Below are 12,149 nucleotides of genomic sequence, written 5' to 3' on the forward strand. Positions count from 1 at the left end.
GTGTCTGCAGACTTTAATGCTTTACTTCTGTTCAAGCCTGGTTTATTAGATCAGAAAATGCTGTTGAATAGCCTGAATGTTAATACTTATCGTCATCTACACAGCATTATAATTCACAGGTTAAGTATGGAAGTGGTTACGGAACGAACAATCCAGAAAGCATCTTTAAATCCCACTAAGGAAGGTGTTGAAGTTAAAATTCAGTTAATTATCTGAAACTAATCCTTCACAATGAGTTCCACAAAATAAAAGCTCACCTGCCTTATTAATGCCCTTAAGGGGCCTTGAAATGAACAAATTAGTTCTTAGTCTGTGTGATAGTACAGATTCTATCACCAATCTGTATATGCAGTGTAGGATGATTGTGATTGGCTGAGAGCATAGCCACGTCTACTGGCAGGTCTTAAAGGGTTGCTCCTAGCCAGACCAGATCATTCTGGACTGGTCGACCTACATGTGATATGCTCCAATCTTCTAGTTAATAAAAGACTTGGTTTGGATCAACAAGCCTTTGATTCTTTCGACGCGTTCTGCAATTTTATTAACTAGAAAGTTTTAAAGGGATGGAGTGTATGCTATACCTGGAATGCCTCGACGTCGACCCACAATCGGCTACAGCCTCGAATGACTTTAAGCACTGGATGAGGTGCTTTGAAACATACTTACAACTCTCTGACCCTGCAGTGATAGAGGACAGCCATCAACTACTAATATTGATGATTATGGTGTCCCCGAGAGTCTACCAGAGCATCCAGGATACAACCACTTACGCCATAGCCATGAAGGTGCTGAAAGGGCTCTACGAGCAACCAGTAAACAGGGTCTATGCTCGATACAAACTAGCAACAAGGAGGCAACAGCCCGGTGAGTCCTGTAAAGCTTATATTCAAGCACTAAGGGCACTGGGCAGGGACTGTGCCTGCACAGACAGAACTGCTGCGGAGACCACAGACGATCTCATTTGGGATGCCTAAGTGTCTGGGGTCCGATCGAACGAGGTGAGGCAGCGCCTGCTAGAGCATGTGGGAGAAAACCTAAAGGACATGATCCGGATCGCAGAGACAATGGAAGATGCGGTCTTAAGTATGGACGTGTACTCTCAGGGCTGGACCCCACGCTCTGATGTGAGTAGGATGCCCTCCCTCAACCCTACTACCCCCTGGCACACCGACGGCCTGTCGGCTGCCGCTACACTGCCTGATGCGACCCTGAGGTGTTATTTCTGCATGAGGGACAAGCACAGCAGGTCCCAGTGCCCAGCGGGAAAAGCCAGGTGCCAGAAGTGCCTTAAAAACGGCCACTTTGCTGTAGTCTGTCGCTCCAAAATGGCCACCGTCAAACACAGTGCCTCGTGTGAAGCCCAACCACCACCCTCCCATTCAAATATTTGAATATTTCTTCCTCAGAGCTCTCGTCCAATGAGAGCAAAGGCTCCACTGCATGGCAGCGCCTGATGTCATGGGGAAGACGTTGAGCGCGGAAGGTATAACCCACCCTCGCCGCAATGACATTGGCCTGCTTCACCCTCCCTCATGAAGCAACATCCGACCAAGCCCCAGCCCCAACTTCAACGGCCACCACCGCTGCCGACCAGGGACCCGCTGTCGCCATCACCACTGAGACCGCCGCCGCAGCTACCAATGCTGCCGACCAGGGACCCACTGCCACTGTTGACCAAGGAAATGCCACACCCGCCGCCACAACCGATGCTACCGACCTAGTACCCACTGCCGCTACCGCCACTGCCGACCAGGGACATGCCACTGCAACCAACGCTACCGACCCGGTACCCACCACTGTGACTGACGATGAGCGCCCAACTACCTACAGCAAGCAGCGATCACCAGCACTTAACGTTGGCTGGCCGAAACCCCCGGCAGGCTGCAGGCAGCAACACCAACTCCTTGACGCTGACTGCTCTGGCCCGTCTGTTTCTGTGACGTCACCATGCACATGTTACGTGACGTCATCATGTAAGACTCCACTGTCTCCATTACAAGTCACTGCATCAGTAACCCGAGACCAGGACTGCCCCCATCCCCTCACAAAAGCAATGGAACTGATTAAAGTACATGGACACTGTACCAATTGCTTACTTGACTCGGGGTCAACTGTCAGTTTTATCCACCCAGACCTGGTCCGCCGTTGCGGACTGGCTATTCTCCCCACTGCCCAGAGGATTTCATTGGCGACCAGATCACACTCGACCAGGGTAAAGGGGTATTGTGTGGTGACCCTGAAAGTCCAGGGCATCACGTTCATAGACTTCAAACTATTAGTCCTTCCCCAACTGTGCGCCCCTATATTGCTGGGACTGGATTTTCAGTGTCAGTTCCGAACTGTTTCCCTGCTCTTTGGGAGGCCTCACGCTCCACTCTCTGTCTGTAACCACTCTACCCTGGAAGCCTCCTGCCAGCGGCAGCCCGAGCCACCTGCCTCTGCGCCCCGGGGCCTCATCTGTAGCCTCTCCACCCTCCAGGTTGCTCCGCCAGCGCTCTTTGCAAACCTCACCCCTGGCTGGAAGCCTGTGGCCACCAAAAGCCCGCAATATAGTTATGAAGACAGGAAATTCATCACAAGCAAGGTGTGCAGACTGCTGGACAAGGGCATTATCGAACCTAGCTTGAGTCCCTGAAGGGCCCAGGTGGTGGTTGTTAAAAACGGGGAGAAGCCGCGGATGGTTGTTGACGACAGCCAGAAAATCAACTGCTTAACGCTTCTGGATGCGTACCCCCTCCCACGGATCGGATGTGGTGAATCAGATTGCCCAATACTGTGTGTTCTCCACCATTGACTTATGTTCGGCCTATCACCAGCTCCCGATCTGCCGAGAAGACTGACCTTTCACAGCCTTCGAAGCTAATGGGCGGCTGTATCAATTCCTCAGGGTACCCTTTGGGGTCACAAATGGCGTCGCGGTCTTCTAGCGGGAAATGGACCAGATGGTGGACTAGAACGGACTAACAGCTACTTTCCCATATCTGGACAATGTCACCATCTGCAGCCATGACACGGAGGATCATAATGCCAACCTTGAGAAATTTTTTCAGACTGCAATTTGGCTGAACTTGACCTACAATTTCGACAAGTGTGTCTTCCGGACAACTTGGCTCGCAATTCTAGGTTGCGTGGTGGAGAACGGCGGGGTGATAATGCCAGACCCTGACCGCATGCGTCCCCTCATGGACTTGCCCCCACCCCCCACACACACCCAGAAGGCACTCAGACGCTGCCTGGGTTTCTTCTCCTACTATGCCCAATGGGTTCTACACTATGCTGACAAAGCACAGCCACTCATCAAGACCACCTCCTTCCCCCTATCAACCAAAGCCAGAGTGGCCTTCGACGCATCAAATCGGGCTTCGCCACTGCAACGCTGCACGCCATCGACGAGTCCATCCCATTCCAAGTTGAGAGTGATGCCTCCGACTTTGCACTGGCAGCCACTTTGAACCAGGCCGGCCGGCTGGTAGCCTTCTTCTCTGGAACCCTCCAGGGTCCTGAGAGCTGACACTCCTCTGTCGAGAAGGAGGCCCTGGCCATAGTCAAAACAGTATGTCATTGGAGACACTACCTCACTGGCAGGCATTTTACACTGCTGACCGACCAACACGCGGTTTCCTTCATGTTTAGCAATACCCAGCGAGGTAAGATCAAGGATGACAAAATCGCCAGGTGGAGAATCGAACTCTCCACCTTTAATTATGACATACTGTATCAGCCTGGTAAACTCACCGACCCGCCAGATGCACTCTCCAGGGGGACTTGCACCATTATACAACTGGACAGGCTGCAGAGACTCCACGAGGAGCTCTGTCATCCAGGGGTCACTAAGTTCGAGTACTTTGTCAAAGCTCTCAACCTGCCCTACACGGTCGAGGAGATTTGCTCCATGACCCGAGCCTGCCCAGTGTGCGCTGAGTGCAGGCCCCACTTCTTCCATCCTGAAACACCCACGTCATCAAAGCCACCCGCCCCTTTGAGTGTCTCAGCGTGGACTTCAAGGGGCCCCTACCATCGACCAACTGTAATACCTACATCCTTACGGTAATCGACGAGTTCTCCCGCTTTCCGTTCACTGTGCCCTGCTTGGACATGACCACCTCCTCAGTCATGGAAGCCCTGCACAGCATCTTCGCCATCTTCGGTTTCCCCAGTTACATCCACAGTGACGGGGTGTCCTCGTTTATGAGTGCAGAGCTGTGGCAGTACCTTCTGGAGCGTGTTATTGGTTCAAGCAGGACCACCAGCTATAACCCACATGGTAATGGGCAAGTCGAAAGAGAGAATGCCACCGTCTGGAAAGCGGTTACGCTTGCCCTCTGGTCCAAAGGTCTCCCCACCTCTCGCTGGCAGGATGTGCTCACTAGTGCCCTACACTCCATCCGCTCCCTCCTACGCACCGCGACCGATACCACTCCCCATGAAAGGATGTTCTCTTTCCCGAGGAAATCCGAGTCGGGTACGACCATACCGGTGTGGCTCACGGTTCCCAGGCTGGTTTTCCTGCAACACCATGTCCGGTACTCAAAGAATGACCCCTTGGTTGACCAAGTGACTCTGCTCCATGCGAACCTGCATTATGCCTACATTGAGTACCCGGATGGGCGGGAGGACACAGTCTCGGTAAGGGACCTAGCCCAAGCCGGATCAGGCCCAGCAGTGCTTCCAACCCAACCTTCCCCAAATCCTTCTTCCCCAGGTCATGTGCTTGAATAGATGGACCAGCACCACCCCACCAGCTCAAGCCAGACTGTCGACAACGCCGTTGGGGAATTGAGCGAAGCAGTAGCCACACCCACCGAGCCTGCCAGCAACATGACTCCAGCGACCCCAATCCCAGCACCACGGTGGTCACGCCGGATGGTCAGGCCCCCTGACCGGTACAGCCCCTAACCTCCACCGGGCCCTTTTTTTCTTAACAGCCCTCCATCCACCCCGGGGTCAGTTCTCAAAGAAGGGGTGAATGTGATACTACAGATTCTATCACTAATCTTTATATGTATAGATTGTAATGCAGGATGACTGTGATTAGCTGAGAGCATAGCCTCACCTACTGGCAGGTCTTAAAGGGTTGCTCCTAGCCAAACCAGATCATTCTGGACTGGTCGTCCTACGTGTGATACGCTCCAGTCTTCTAGTTAATAAAAGCCTTGGTTTGGATCAACAAGCCTTTGATTCTTTCGACGTGCTCTACAGTCAGATTCTGATCCAGTGGTGGATAAGAATCGAAGTGTGAGTCTAGCCTGATCCATCAGGCTGGTTGACACTGAAAAGCCCACTCAGTTGTATCACTGTTGTGCTGTTTAAGCAGAGAAGGAATGAAATAGACACACCATCTGGCACTGAATTCAAACACTATGAAGTTACTCCCAATCCAGTGAGTCCTGTGACATTCTCCTCACAAACGCCCAATGTTTAACACTGGGAGAGCTGAGCCACAAACGAATCGAGAAACAGAATGTCACAGTTGTGCTTGTGAATCATACCCTACAGAAACATTCCAGTCTCCTTCATCACAATCCCCAGGAAGGCAGACTGAACAAAATTAGTGGTACAGCTCATCCAAAGTGAAAGTAAACTGATATAGTGCAACGGTAAGAAAATGGCTGATGTAAACAATACTGGGAGGTTAAATCAGCACTGTTAATGAAATGACCATAGAATAGAGCAGTGCAGCACAGTACAGGCCCTTCGACCCTTGATGTTGTGGTGACATATAAACCTATTCCAGCATCGATCTAACCCTCCCAACCCATAATCCTCTATTGAAGAGACTTCTCAGCATTCCCTCCCAGCTCCAAGAAGACTCGTGGTATCAGACTAAACAGGGCAAGGAAATGCCTGCCCAATCACCTACCACCCACTTCCCTAAGCTAATGAATCAGTGCTTCTCCATCTTAAGCAACACTTGGAGGAGGTATTGAATGCAATGTAATGCAGAAAATACCTAAGGATGACACTGTGAAGCATTATTTGTGTATTGTAATAGTTATTCCCTAAAAATACAATTACAATCTGACCAAAAACTAAATTGTTCATTTCAAGGCTCCTTAATTGTCTATTCTGCACAAATAGTTTAAAGCTATAAAAGTAGCACATGGCAACTAAATTTTTTTAAAAATCCTGCTGTGTTTCATCTTTGAAAGGCTGCATTCAAGCTTTCTGAATGGTTGAAGGAATAGAAGATGCAATCCCACCCAGGTATTCGAACCTGTCCGCTATCATCCTTCACTCCTAAGCTGTCTGCTATTACTGCTGATAAAACCAAGGGTACCTATACAGCTGAGATGTCACTAATCTTGAAGGCATTGCTAGATATATTGCAAGAACCCCTGCACCACTTTGTTATTATCATAATTCTTAAGCCATAAATCATTATGAAATTAAAGTCACTCATTACCATTGTCCTGTTTCAACCCCTACTTCCAAATTCTCCACACTTCTTTTTATTCTATGGCCTACTCTGCCATTAGATAACTAACCTCCTTATTACTCTTAACTCTAAAAGATATTTGTGTTTTGCAATACTCCATTGTTATGGGAAAAAAATCCTTAATTAATATTGTCTCTTTTGCTTCCACTTTTTCCCAATTCTGTCTTTGCAATCAGGAATGCTAAGCACTGGGACCAGAATGTGTGCAGCTTCCAATGAAATTCCAATCAAGACCCCACCAACTCGATCCTATCTGTCAATAAATTGCAATACACATTTCACAGGAATGGAGGAGGGGAAGCACACCTTGCGTCATGTATCCTTAATGGTGTTTCAACATGGAATGGCAGTAGATGTGACTCACACCCTGAATCTGCAACAGGCTGCTCTCCAGGTAGATGAATCTCCAGTTGAACTTTGACATGTGGGAAAGACATTAAAATGTGGTAAATAATATTTTGACAAGTGGTAGGAACATTGAATGAGTATGAAACCACAATTAAAACTGGTATAAAGATAAATCCAAGAGAGATTATGGCCTCCCAAAGCAGGTAGGTTTGGGTTAAGTTGAATACCAAAATGATTAAACAAAATCTCAAAGCTAAACTCAAACTATCACAACCATCTCCAATTTCATTGGCGCAAAGGTTGAAAAAAAACCCTATACCAAAGGGTGAGCTGGCAATTTAAATATTAGCATGAGTTCCGTCTGAGATTTAATGCTTAATTTAAATTTAGCTCCGGACAAACAATTATCCCAGATCTCAAGGACCCCATCTACTATTGGGGCAGGGTGCAAGGACGCTGTAGGGCTAGGTGCTGGATCTAACGTATCCGTTTCAACCTCTCCTCCTTCCAACATAGGACTCGTCTCCATCAGATGCACATGCCACCACCCTCATCACATTTCCCTCTCCATTTCTCTTTTCCTTGGCTCTGGCCTCCGATCATCATCCAACTTTTCAGATTTCCCATCACTTCCCATTCCCAACCATGAAAATAATGTTGTAATTCCAACATTTCTGCAATTCTTTTTTTAAAAAAAGGAGCAGAGAGTTATTATTTCATTTTGGATGCATCATCTATTGGCATATGATGTGCATATTTTAAAATGTTTAGCATCATTAACATGCATTATCAGTTAAGCAATTTAATGAAGTTGCAAATTTGAATAATGGCCACATTTTGTGGTTGGATGGATATTTTCCCAGTGAAAACAGATTGGATGCAGATTAGTAAAAGCTGTTATCTTGTTGTTTGGCCAGTCTGAGTAATGTTACTGAATGAACATAATCTAAAGCGACTTCATGCCCAGAAGTTAAATCATGCCGATATGATACTATTATGCAGATTGTTAGTCACATTCTTAACCAAAGGTTGATTCAAATAATCTTACTTCCTGATAGTAAAATAGCCTTCTCAGGAATCTAGGCCATTCTTACACTATTAACTGGTTTTTTCTGGATTACAGATCCATAAAATTACTAAATTTTACTTTGCAGACCTCCATTGAACAGCATTCTAATTACATTATATTCTGTCAAGCAAACACACTTTGGGGTCAGAGTAATTTTCTTGTACTAATCAACAACTCATAAGCACAGAACAAAACAGCCATACTGACTGATGATGTACACAAAAATCAGGTTAAGGGTCACACTGGCAGTGCATGTGGCTATAACTTACTGCTTCAGAATGGGGAAGTACTTGTTTCAAATGGTCCTCAGTGAAGGATGTTCCTGAAAGGAATGGAAGAAGCTTTATTCGGCCTATGGGTTGACATTTTACCTGGAAAAACTTTATGCTTAGACTGGTCTCAGGATTAATAAAACATATTGCCAGTGACAACATCCCTCATACAGAGTCACAGAGTTTTACAGTATGGAAACAAGACCTATGGCCCCATTTAGCAATGCTAAGCAACATGTCCATCTTTGCTTGTATTCACCTTAACCTTTCCTAACCATGTTCTTGACTAAATGTCTTTTAAATGTTCCAATTGTGCCTGCATCAACAAATTCCACATACCTGCTACCTTCTGTGTAAAAAAAAAGAGCCATCTAGTCACTTTTAAACCTTTCTACTCTCAGCTTAAAAACGATGCCCCATAGTTTTAGACCTCCCTACCCTCAGCAAAAAATTGACTGTTCCTTCAAGCTAAATTCCCTATGATTTTATATATCTCTGTAAGATTCCCTTTGCTGGATCAAAAGTATAGAAAATTGCTTTTCGGGAAATAAATTATCATCCTTTGAACAAATGAAGGATAAATATAATAACTCACGATACAGTGTTGGCATACTACCAACTGAAATCCTACTTGAAGGACAAATTGGGAAGCAGTCTGAGGTTACCAGAGGGAAGTAATTTTGAATATGTGATTACAGACACAATGATAATCAAAAAATTTATAACAAACATGTATATTAAACTACAAGAAAAGGAGAATAAGGAAACAAATGGTAAAACTAAACAAAAATGGGAACAAGATCTAAACATAAAGATAAAGAAGGAAACATGGGAGAAGTTATGCTCAGGAACTATGAGAAATACAATAAATACGAGGTTACGTATGATACAATATAACTGGATACACAGACTATACATTACACCTCAGAAGTTAAATAAATGGGACCCAACAGTATCTGACAGATGTTTTCGCTGTAAAAAGGAAATGGGAACAACAATTCATGCAATCTGGACATGTGAGAAAGTGAAAACATTTTGGGAAGATCTAAACCAGATATTAAATAAAATCACAAAAAGCAACATACCAAAAAACCCAGAGATCTTCCTCCTAAGTAACATAAAAAACAAAGAATTTGGACTTGATTTGGATGGTGCACAAAAAAGATTTGTTAGGATAGCCCTAGCTGTAGCAAAAAAATGTATTATGTCAGCCTGGAAATTAGAAGATAACTTGAAAATACAACAATGGTATATAGAAATGAATAAATGTATTCCATTAGAAAAAATAACATATAATTTAAGAAATAATATTAGAATATTTGAACAAATATGGGAGCCATACATGAAACATAATAGAGAAAACCTACCGGGGACATCTACCACCTAAAATGACAGAAGGAGAAGAGAATGAAAAGAACTGACTCAGTGGAATTTCTTGTTTATTTTTATTGAGTGACAACATTGTTTGACGGGTTTAATGTATCTTAGATTCTGAACTTTAAATGAATGGGAAGGGAGGTAGGGAGGGTGGGATGGGAAGAGGGAGGAGAAAATGACACTGTATATATTTGAAAAGGAAAATGTATGTATCTTGATCAATGTGGTTTATAGTGTGAAAAATAAAAAAAATTAAAAAAAGATTCCCTTTGCCTCCTTTGCTCCAGGAAGTAAACTCTCAGCCTATCTACCCTCTTCTTATCACCCAAGTCTGCCAAACCTAGTAGTTTTGTCTTGTATCTTTTTCTGTACCATTTCCAGTTTAACAACATATTTCTTATAACTGGGTGAACAGAACCACTCTTAATACTCCAAGTGTGTGCTCTCACCAATGACTTGTAGTTGTAACATGTCATCTCAGCTCTTATACTCAATGTCCTGATTGATGAAGGCGAGCTTGTAAAATTCCTTCTTTATCATCCTGTGACACCAGTTTCATGGAACTATGTACCTGAACCCAAATGGTCTCTTGTTCTACAACACGCCCCAGGGCCCTGGATTTTTACTATATAAGTCCTGCCCTGGCTTAAACTACCAAGAAACAACATCTCTGAGTAAAGTTTCATCAGCCATTCCTTGGTTCACATTCCCAGTTCATTTAGATCCTGTTATAATCAGAATCAGAATTTATTGTCATGAACAAGTCATGAAATTTGGTGTTTTGTGGCAGCATCTCAGTGCAAATATTCATATTATAATCATCTTACCAACATTACTATAAATAAAAAGAATAAAAATAATAGTGCATGAAAAATAAGGCAGTGTCTTCACTTCATTGATTATTCAGGAAACTGATGGCAGCGGGGAAGAAGATGTCCTTGTGTCGCTGAGTGCTCGTCTTTACCCTCCTGTACCTTTTTCCCGATGATAGCAGAGGGCGTGGACTGGGTGGTGGGGTCTTTGAGGATAGAGGCTGCTCTTTTAAGATACCACCTCTTGTAGATGTCTTCGACGAAGTGAAGTCTGGTGCCTGTGATGTTGCAGGCCAAGTTAACAACCCTCTGGAGTTTATTCTTGTCCTGAGAGTTGGTGCCTCCATACCAGGCAACCAACCTGTAGAAGTTTTTGAGTGTTTTCAGTTACATATCGAATCTTCTCAAACACCTCATAAAGTATAGTCACTGGCGAGCCTTCTTTGTGATTGCATTGGCATGGAGGCTCCAGGACAGACCCTTGGAGATGTAGACTCCCAGGAATTTGAAGTTCTTGTCCCTCTCCACTACTGAGCCCTCAATGAGGACTGGGTTGTGTTCCCCTGACTTCCTTCTGAAGTCCACAATCATATCCTTGGTTTTGCTGATGTTGAGCACAAGGTTGTTGTTGTTGTTGTTACACTATTCAAAGAGCTGATCTATCTCCCTCCTTTACGCTTCCTCATTGCCATTTTTAAGTCTGCCGACAACTGTGGTGTCATCAGCAAACTTGTAGATAGCATTGGAATTGTACCTGGCCACAGTTGTGGGTGTATAATGAGTAGAGCATCCTTGGGGTGCGCCTGTGTTGATAATCAGTGAGGGGGAGATGTTGTTTCCAATTCATACTAACTGTGGTCTTCCAATGAGAAAGTCAAGGATCTACTTTCGGAGTGGGGTACAGAGATCTAGAATTTGTAGCTTCTTGACCAGCACTGCAAGAATAATGGTATTGAAGGCAAGCTGTAGTCGACGAAGAACAGCCATATTTTCAGATAGTCTGCTTCATAATCTGCTATCATTCTCATATTTCTAACTGAGTGTCCATGGATTTTCCTCCAGTTCTCCTATGGCCTCTGCAGCCATACAGGTTCTAGTTCAAACCAAAGGCAACTTGAGTTCCCGATCCAAACTTCCAAAATGATTTGGAAGCCTTCAATGCCAGAGGCCCTTCAGTAACCCTTCTTGCCCTTAGTACCTTCTGATACCTGGTTCCCATGAGCCAGTCTCCAACAGCCTAGTATTAGTCCTTCGACTGCAAATTGTCAGAAACCCACAACCTGTGTGAGTTCTTCGATAGCAAGTCGCCAACAGCCTACAGCCTGTGTGGGTGTTTCAGCTGCTGTGATCACATCTATAGGGTCGTGCCCTATGCTTCTTGTTCTCAACAGAGAGTGATCTCCCAGTTTCTGGTGCTCTTCACCACTCCTTTGCTCCTCCGGAATCTGCAACCCATTGTGGCACACTGTCCCTGTGGTTTCAGGATGTATTAAAAAGAAACACCATCAGCTCCTTTAAAAGGTCGTTTAAAGCCTGTATGAAGTCGTAGGCATTAGAACTGGGGGAAGAACCCTGTGGAGCAGTGCTGTGTCCCCGCTCCCCAGTCTGCACCAGGAGCAGTGCTGCCATAAAGCCACTGTATAAATGCACTTTTTTTCCCCTACAAACAGCATAGTAGGAGATCATTTTGGCCCATGAGTCCCTGGTCACTAATTTACACCCATTAACCTACACACCCAGTAGATTTCAAATGGTGGGTGGAAACTGGAGCCCCTGGGGAAAACCCACGCGGACATGGGGAAAACGTACAAACTCCTGACAGACAGTGCGAGATT

General features: G+C 45.2%; 1 protein-coding gene across 4 annotated transcripts in view; it reads right to left on the reverse strand.

The window, feature by feature from the left end:
• rcan2 (regulator of calcineurin 2) overlaps positions 1 to 12,149 on the reverse strand; it is a 331,626-nt gene that overhangs the window by 213,543 nt on the left and 105,934 nt on the right. For 3 of the 4 annotated variants that reach the window (XM_069886745.1, XM_069886744.1, XM_069886746.1), the window contains one exon: positions 8,123 to 8,175. The exons of the other annotated variant lie outside the window; for it this stretch is intronic. The gene's annotated coding sequence lies outside the window, so the exon portion shown is untranslated. The remainder of the gene's footprint in view (positions 1 to 8,122; positions 8,176 to 12,149) is intronic. 4 annotated transcript variants of the gene reach the window in all.

This window comes from Narcine bancroftii, chromosome 6 (genome assembly GCF_036971445.1).
Source record: "Narcine bancroftii isolate sNarBan1 chromosome 6, sNarBan1.hap1, whole genome shotgun sequence".
NCBI lineage: Eukaryota > Metazoa > Chordata > Chondrichthyes > Torpediniformes > Narcinidae > Narcine > Narcine bancroftii.